Source organism: Vespa velutina, chromosome 15 (assembly GCF_912470025.1).
Source record: "Vespa velutina chromosome 15, iVesVel2.1, whole genome shotgun sequence".
Classification (NCBI taxonomy): Eukaryota; Metazoa; Arthropoda; class Insecta; order Hymenoptera; family Vespidae; genus Vespa; species Vespa velutina.
Genome location: NC_062202.1, coordinates 1,336,316 through 1,344,576, shown reverse-complemented (window position 1 = coordinate 1,344,576; position 8,261 = coordinate 1,336,316). Strand labels below are relative to the sequence as shown.

General features: G+C 29.9%; 1 protein-coding gene across 1 annotated transcript in view; it reads right to left on the bottom strand.

Annotated features, from left to right (window-relative positions):
- LOC124954265 overlaps positions 1-7,973 on the bottom strand; it is a 73,728-nt gene extending 65,755 nt beyond the window's left edge. Inside the window, exon 1 of the mRNA XM_047506912.1 lies at positions 6,873-7,973. The gene's annotated coding sequence lies outside the window, so the exon portion shown is untranslated. The remainder of the gene's footprint in view (positions 1-6,872) is intronic.
- Positions 7,974-8,261: the final 288 nt, after the last annotated feature.

The following is an 8,261-nucleotide window of genomic DNA, read 5'->3' as shown; positions in this document are numbered from 1 at the left end:
ACAAAAGATATGAATGAACGAAGTTAAAAATTAATATCCTATAATCATACGAAAGACGTCTTTTTTTTTTCGAATTACTCTTTAGAAGAAAAGAAAAATTAAGATTTCATATCGAAACGAATCTTTTAGATTTTAAACGACGCATAAACGAACGAATCTAAATATTTTCTTTTTACGTTCTAATTAATGAAAATATAGTCTAATAAATATAATGTCAATGGAAGTTATACATATGTAATAAAAAAGATTCAGATATATAAATAAATTCTAATGATCCATTAAATATAAACAACTTTAAATATACAATTACAAGGATTAGATGTTAGGGGGAAAAAAAAAAAGAAAAAGAAGTTGCACCGATACAAGAAAGAAATGTCGATAAATTAAATGGAATTATGAGTCTTGTTTTTTGTGTACTTTTTTTTTTTTTGGTTGAAAAACAAAACAACCGCAAGTGGAAACACGTGAGCTTTCACTGAAAATGTTACTATATTTTTAATCTGGTGAGTTCTAAAGACTCACTATATATATATATATATATATATATATATATATATATATATATATCTTTATTTCTTTTTCTCTTTTTCACAAATACGGGACGAGTAAAAGCGAATCGACCGCTTTAAAGTTTGCTTACTCTCACGATTCGCTTCTAAAACTGCGTCGTCTGGGAGAAGAAAGAGTGAGAGAGAGACAAACATACAGACAGACAGACAGACAGAGATAGATAAAGAGGGAGAAAGAGAAAGGGAGAGAGAGAGAGAGAGAGAGAGAGAGAGAATTTGTTTCTGTACTTAGCTTGCCACTACCGTCACAACGACATTGTGTCGCCTTTTGACGAAAATCGTAGGTGGATGTGAAAATCCGAGTGGAATGACACCGTTAGAAAATCCAATAAGCGTCGTCTAATTTGCTTGCGCAGACCGATTCAAATCGTCTGAATAACGAATATTTCAAAGACGTAACGACGGAATATCTCTAATGTGAAACGTAACTAGACGAATAAATTTCTAAGATTAAGAAGAGGAATGATACATTAATGTAATATAACATGATTTCGTTTTATATAACTTTTCTCGATCGTAAATAAATAATTAGAATCACTTATTTTGTCTATACGTATAAAGAACTAATAATTAAAAAAAGAATGGATTTGCAATTTCAGTATATTTTAAATAAATGATTATAAAAATTTTGAACACGATTTTGTCTACATAGAATAAATAGAGAAATCTAATAAAAAAAAAAAAAAAAAAAAAAAAAAAAAAAAAAAAAAAAAGAAAATGTATAATATTTTTCAAAAAGAAATTATTTCGACATTTCGAAAAATTAAAAAATCTAATAATAATAATAATAATATAAGAATAATAATAACATAATAATAATAATAATAATAATAATAATAATAATTGTCTCTAAAATTTCTAATTTTGTTTTCTTTTCTTTTCAATCTAAATTTATTAATAAAACTTATCTGACATATAATATTAAACAAAATTATGTAAGCGTAAATCTTTTGTTTTCAATATAAAAAATAATCATCATAATAAATAAATAAATAAATCAATCAATCAATCAATCAATCAATCAATAAAAAATAAAAAGAATATAGACACGAAAAATTTGTCGAATATATCGAATGATTTTTCCTAGCAATTTTCTTCCTTCGTTAGAGAAAAAAATGAAAGCGAGCGATGAATTAGAATATATCCTATATATTTATCTATATATATATATATATGTATGCTGAATATGAAAGCTTAGGAAACTCCACGCACGAGCGATCAGGAACGATCGCACGCGACCTTATCACGCGTGAGCGTCTTATTGTCGCGTGCGCACGTATTGTCTCTCTCTCTCTCTCTCTCTCTCTCTCACACACACTCGCTCTCATATATTACAGGTCGTAAACAGCATTGGTTATATGGGACATACGACGGATCATTCTTTGGTTTCATTTTTCTAATCAATTTTAAAGGTGAAGGCGAAGGACTCGCACGTATACGCTCCTAGCCTTTCAAATCGTCGTAAAAGCGCTGTAAAGATTCGAAGTACGACTCCTAAGATCAATGATAGAAATCTTTAAGAAGATTAACTAATTTTATTGTATGTACAAATAATTCTTTTATATATATATATATATATATATATATATATATATATATATATAAAGTTGCATCTTTTTGAAGAGGACGTCTAATTTCATTTTTTCTTTTCATAAGTATAATGCATCGTGTATGATTATATAAGTGTAAGATATTAAGCAGATATTAAGATTTAAATGTAATTAAAATTGTTACTGTGAAAAAAATTAAATAAATTAATAGTTAAACTAATTTAGTCTTCTTTTTTCTTTTTTGTTCTTACGAATTAATATAATAATTAAGTAATTAATAAATATATTGGATTGTTGTTAATCGATCGAATTCATTGTTAAAAATTGTAAACGTTAATTAAGAAGACTATATTTCTTTTATCTTTATAAATATGTACTCGTATGATTCTGATCAATCTCCATCCTTGTGTCTAATGTTAAAGGAAGATGAAATCGTACGCGTTTGATTCAGGTCAGTAATCACAGCATGACCTTTTTGACACGCTCGTTAAATCCAAACGTTTAAAGGAAGTCCGAGGATTCTGAAATTCGGTGAGGTACTCGTAGATATATATTTAGTAACGGTAACTCTCTCTCTCTCTATCTTTCTGTCTCTTTTCTCTCTCTCTCTCTCTCTCTCTCTCTCTCTTTCTCTATCTATCTCTCTGTCTTTTTCTCCATGGAGACATTTAATGATCTCTTTATATATATATATATATATATATATAGTAAGATAAGTAGAAAATATCTCTGTCTCTCTTCTCCTTCTTCTTTTTCTTCATCTTCTTGCAATTTTAGTTGAGACTGGAAAATAATTGTCATCGTTATTGCATGCACGCTCGTAGAGAAGAAAGTAGTAGATACAAAACGTGTTGATAATCGTCGTCACACACGCATGTCGGAGTTCATTAAATTAAGTTGCATATAAGATAAAAGAGAAGTGTAAAAAAAAAGAAAAAAGAAAAAAGAAAAAGAAAAAGACAGATTCATAATATCTGTAATTGATGTTTTGCTTAAAATAAAAATTTTTATATCGATACAATGAATATATCCTGAATGAAGTTTTTACTTTAAGGAAGATAAGGAAGAAATGAAATTGTGAAGAAATTAGAAAATGTTTTTTTTTTATATCCAATCAAAGCTATATCAGTACGAAATAAAAAAAAATGTATTGTCGTTCATAATGTAACATACATAACAGTGTCCTTTTTTGAATGATAAATACTATTTTTTCTTTTTTCTTTTTTTTTTTTTTTTGTTTATTTCATTTTAAATCAAATAATAATCATAAACGTTTTAAATTGCAATTGTTTTCCTTATTGATCGCTGAAATGAACGATCATATATCATCATAAAATTGGCGCCCATTATTTCAGTACATCGAATATCATGACAACTGCATACACATATAATATATACATATAGATATACATGCATATATATATATATATATATGTGTGTGTATTATATAAACCCTATGTTGACATTACTTTTTCTTTTTCATTCTCGATGCACCGGATGCAACGACATGGAAAAGAAGGAAGGAAGAAAAGAGGCCAAACTCGGGTCGTATCTCCCGCGTAGTGGAACGAATTCCACGCTAGGCCACCCTTTTAAAAAGCCGGAAAAAAGTATGTCTGTATGTGTGTGTGTGTATGTATATGTGTAAAAGAGAATGAAAGAGAGAGAGAGAGGGAGAGAGAGAGAGAGAGAGAGAAAGAGTAAGAGATAAAGAGAAAAAGAAAGAGAAAGAGAAAGAGATAGACAGATCTACGTGAATTTATTCGTAAAAGATTTTCAACACATAGAGAGACGAAGATGGAGACTCGCGCACGTCGTCTTTTAAATGACATGCCAGGAGCATTCGCAAAGTGGAGCAGTAATCGGATGTACCGTAATAACTCAAATAAACTCTGACTAGCGAAGCTCTCTTTTTCTTCTTCTTCTTCTTCTTTAAAAAAGAGAGAGAGAGAGAGAGAGAGAGAGAAAACATCTTGCGAATCGCTTCTGGTATTTTTCCTCTTACTCTTCCCCCTTCGAAATCGATTCTGTTATGCTACCAAGCTCTATTACGGCAATAAACTTACGATCTAACGAAAGTGTAAATAACGTGGCTACAACCACGTTTTTCTTTTTTATTTTCCCCTTTTTTTTCTTTGCTTTTTTGTTTTTTTTTTCTTTTTTTTTTTTTGTATTACGATTTTTTTCCTATAAAAAAAAGAAAAAAAAAAAAAAAGAGATAAGGAACTCATACGCATTTACTCGTAACAATTACATTACTTTATAGGAGTATAATACATTTTTCGCTTTCTACCCCGACTGAGTATTTACATTAATGTCCTTATCAATTTGTTTATCTTTCATTCTGATAATATTTAAAATATATTATTACGTTGTTACGATCTTACCGCGATTCTTGAAATCAGACCTTTTTCCCTCGTGTATTTTACTATAAACTCTTTATTCCTTTATCACACACTATTTATGATTATAATTTTATCAATTTATATAAACGAAATGAAATCAACAGAGACGATAATTTCGTCCGTGATTCTTTGTGACGATATATGAGAAAATAAATGATTTATAATTAAGACGAAAGAAATAATTACGTGCACACGTACACACTTATTTTACGCTTAAAGTATTATTAAAAAAATGAAAGAATACGTTCATTAAAACTATTATTAATAATATCGTACAATTGGAATTAATCGGATATACGAGTATGTAAATGTTGTAAAAAAGAAAAAAAAAAGAAAAAAAAAAAAAGAAGAAAAAAGAGAAGAAAAAAGGAAATATTAAAATAGAAAAAAATTGAAGTACACGGAAAGATATAACGGACGTTGCATAAATTTTAGGCGCGAAAGTAAAACCAGCCGGAAGTAGAAGCGAGAGGAAGCGAGCCACATGAAGTATATATCTATGAAACCGTACCAACGAGCTGCCCTCAACTCGCGAAATCGATCCGCGGCCGGTCGCATTTACTCGGCCCTCGAACCTGCGGTTTCGAGGCGCGACTATATACAAACTTGAATCTCTGCTCTCTCTCTCTCTCTCTCTCCCTCTTTCCCTCTCTCCCTCTTTCCCTCTCTCCCTCTCTCCCTCTCTCTCTCTCTCTCTCTCTCTCTCTCTCTCTTTCTCTTTCTCTAGCTCTATCTTTATCTATATATATACATATGTGTGTGTGTATGTGTGTGTGTGTGTATGTGTATATAAGGGTGAAACCATTATCACATACATTCCGAGTCCAATAATCTTAATTAGCTGATATATGCAAAATTTATTTTTATACTAATAATAAGTTTCATGAATTTCTTTTTTTTTTTTTTTTCTTTTTTTTTTTTCTTTTAATTATTTTATAATCAATTTTGTTTCTCTTTTCTTTTTTTCTTTTATTTTTTTTTTCTTTTTTTTTTCTTTTTTTTTTTCTATACATAAAAGTACAAAAGAATTCGAAAGAAAAATTAATTATTTCAATTTAAAGAAGTTCAAACGCGTTAGATTAATCCCAAAATCAATTTCCATGATTTTCCAAGAAAACATGTATCAACATTTATTTTACCTGTCTACTCAAGCCATAATCTACTATTTATCTACGAAATAGATTACGTGATCGTTTAATAAAATCTCTTATACGTGTGTGTGTATGTGTGTGTGTGTGTGTGTGTACATTTGTTAAAAATATAAAAATTTTAATCTTAAATGGCAAATAACATCAACGTGATATCAACTTGTTGTGTGTATAAAAAAAAAACATTGAAATATCGATTAAGTAATGTTCTATAGTCAATTATATTGATTATGCGTATAAAATGTTTCAAAACTGTTGATACAATTGTTACGTGAAAAAATAAATGTATGCAATGCAATATTTTCATATGAAACACATCTTTCAACAATCCTAAACAATTAATTTCTGAAGAAATAAAAAAAAGAAATATCATATTTATACAATTTCTCATTAATTTCTACATATAAAGAAGAAAAACAAAATTAAAATTAATGGCCATATCGTAAATATTGATTTTTTAATAAATTCGATTTTCTCAAAAATGAAATATCGCACATAAAAAATACTTCCTCTCACTTTCGACTTAATTTATCACATGGAATAACAAAACATAAAAATATTATAAGATCGAGTAGGCAAGCCTGCTATCGAGCTTATCTTATACGATAATTCTTCAATTAATTAACCATAGCTCAATGGCGAAATAATTCATAACTTTAGCGTTATTATGAATATTTATTATACAGTCCATCACTTTCTAACGTTTCTAACTAACATAAATGGAGGATTGGTAGATGCAACTAAAGCAGTGGTATAGTCGGCTCTATAACGAATTATTCAGCACACCTACAAACATTCGTTGGTGTGTTTGCTTCGTAGGGAAGATCGATCGACTTTCAAATAACATTCTAACAACGTTACCAGTTAATAATAGAAATATAGAATACGATACACTGCCTTTTATATTCTCTCTCTCTCTCTCTCTCTCTCTCTCTCTCTCTCTCTCTCTCTCTTTCTCTTTCTCTTTAATGATTACAATCGAACACAGTATTTCCTTATCTATTTTCAACTTCCTAAATATTACCAGCAGTAAATATATAATGATTTACCTCTTTCATGCGGTAAAAAAAAAAAAAGGAAAAAAAAAGTAAGAACGCAAACGATCTAACGCAAACCCATACAAAATTCAAAATAAAAGAAAACGAAAAAAATAAAAAGACAAGAAATATAATAAATTACAGCTATGTAATTGGTACTCACGAGAATCAGAAATAACAGGATCAACGAAGATTCATCGTCTTTAGATCATCTTCTTGCGATTGATTGCATCGATTGGATTTAATTTGTAGGAAAAACCATAAGATAAAATATATCAATTTCTCTCTCTCTCTCTCTCTCTCTCTCTCTCTTTTTCTCCCTCTCTCTTCCACCCTCTTTCTGTCTTCGTCCTTTGCACACAAATTCACAAGAAAGTATTCGTTATGTCTCTTCACCAAAAGCACAAGGAAGGGAAGAAAAGAAAAATACGAAGAAAAAAAAAGAACAAAAAGAAAAGCCTCCTCAAAAAAAAAAAAAAAAAAAAAAAAGAGAAGGAGAAGACTGACAAAGATTGATGATCGATGATCGACGATCGAGAATTTCAAATGCGACACGCGTATTGTATTCCGATAATATCTCGAGAACGGAAGTTACGGAAGGAAGAAGAAGGAGGAAGGAAGGAAGGAAGGAAAGAAGGAAGGAAGGAAGGAAACAGAAGAGTGTGTGAGAATGAGAGAACAGGACGGATGCGGTAAATGCGGAACGTGAGCCTCGATCGATGTCCGTGCGCAGACTGCCGGCTGCTCGGCTCTGCCGCGCTTTCCTCCTGCGCCGCTCCCCTCCCTTACAGTCTGACATCTCCCCACTCTTTCTACTCATCGACTACGAGTACTACAACTACGTATATATGGCATATATGTATGTTTCTATCTATGTATATGTATATATGTACATATGTATATGTACGATGCTGCTTCCCTATTATCCCTCCTCCCTTTGAATCGCCAAAGCTCTCTCGGGCCAAGGACCGACTAAGACTTCGACCTATCGATTTTTCTAACCACTTTAACTACTCTTTTCTATTTTTATTTCTTTTTTTATTTCTTTTTTTATTTCTTTTTTTAATCATTTTTTTTTTTTACAACAATTAAACGTCGACAATTATGACCAGTTGAAAAGAAATTTTCTCTTTGCGTTCCCTTTTCGAAGGATTTCTTTTTTTTTTGTTTTTTTTCTTTTCTTTTCTTTTCCCTCTATGAATAATTACACGTGCGTCGTTGTCTCCTTCACGTCATTTATTATCATCATGATAATTAAGATTCTCTTTTTTTTTTTGTTTTTTTTTTTTTTTTTTTTTTTTTCTTAGAAAATTTTATCCTCTCATCTCGTTCCGTAAAGATTTTTCTATCTTTACGATAAAGGATACACTAGGAAAATTCATAGATAATATTTTTATCTTCTTTAGATGATTATTTTCACTATGACAATTAAGATGAATTTTTCAGAAGTAATTTTTGTAAAATTTCTTTTGTTTTATGTAAGAGTTGCTATAAAAAGAATTGTTTCCGGTTGTATATAAGATGATAGGCTTTTACAAAGTGTTCTCGTAAA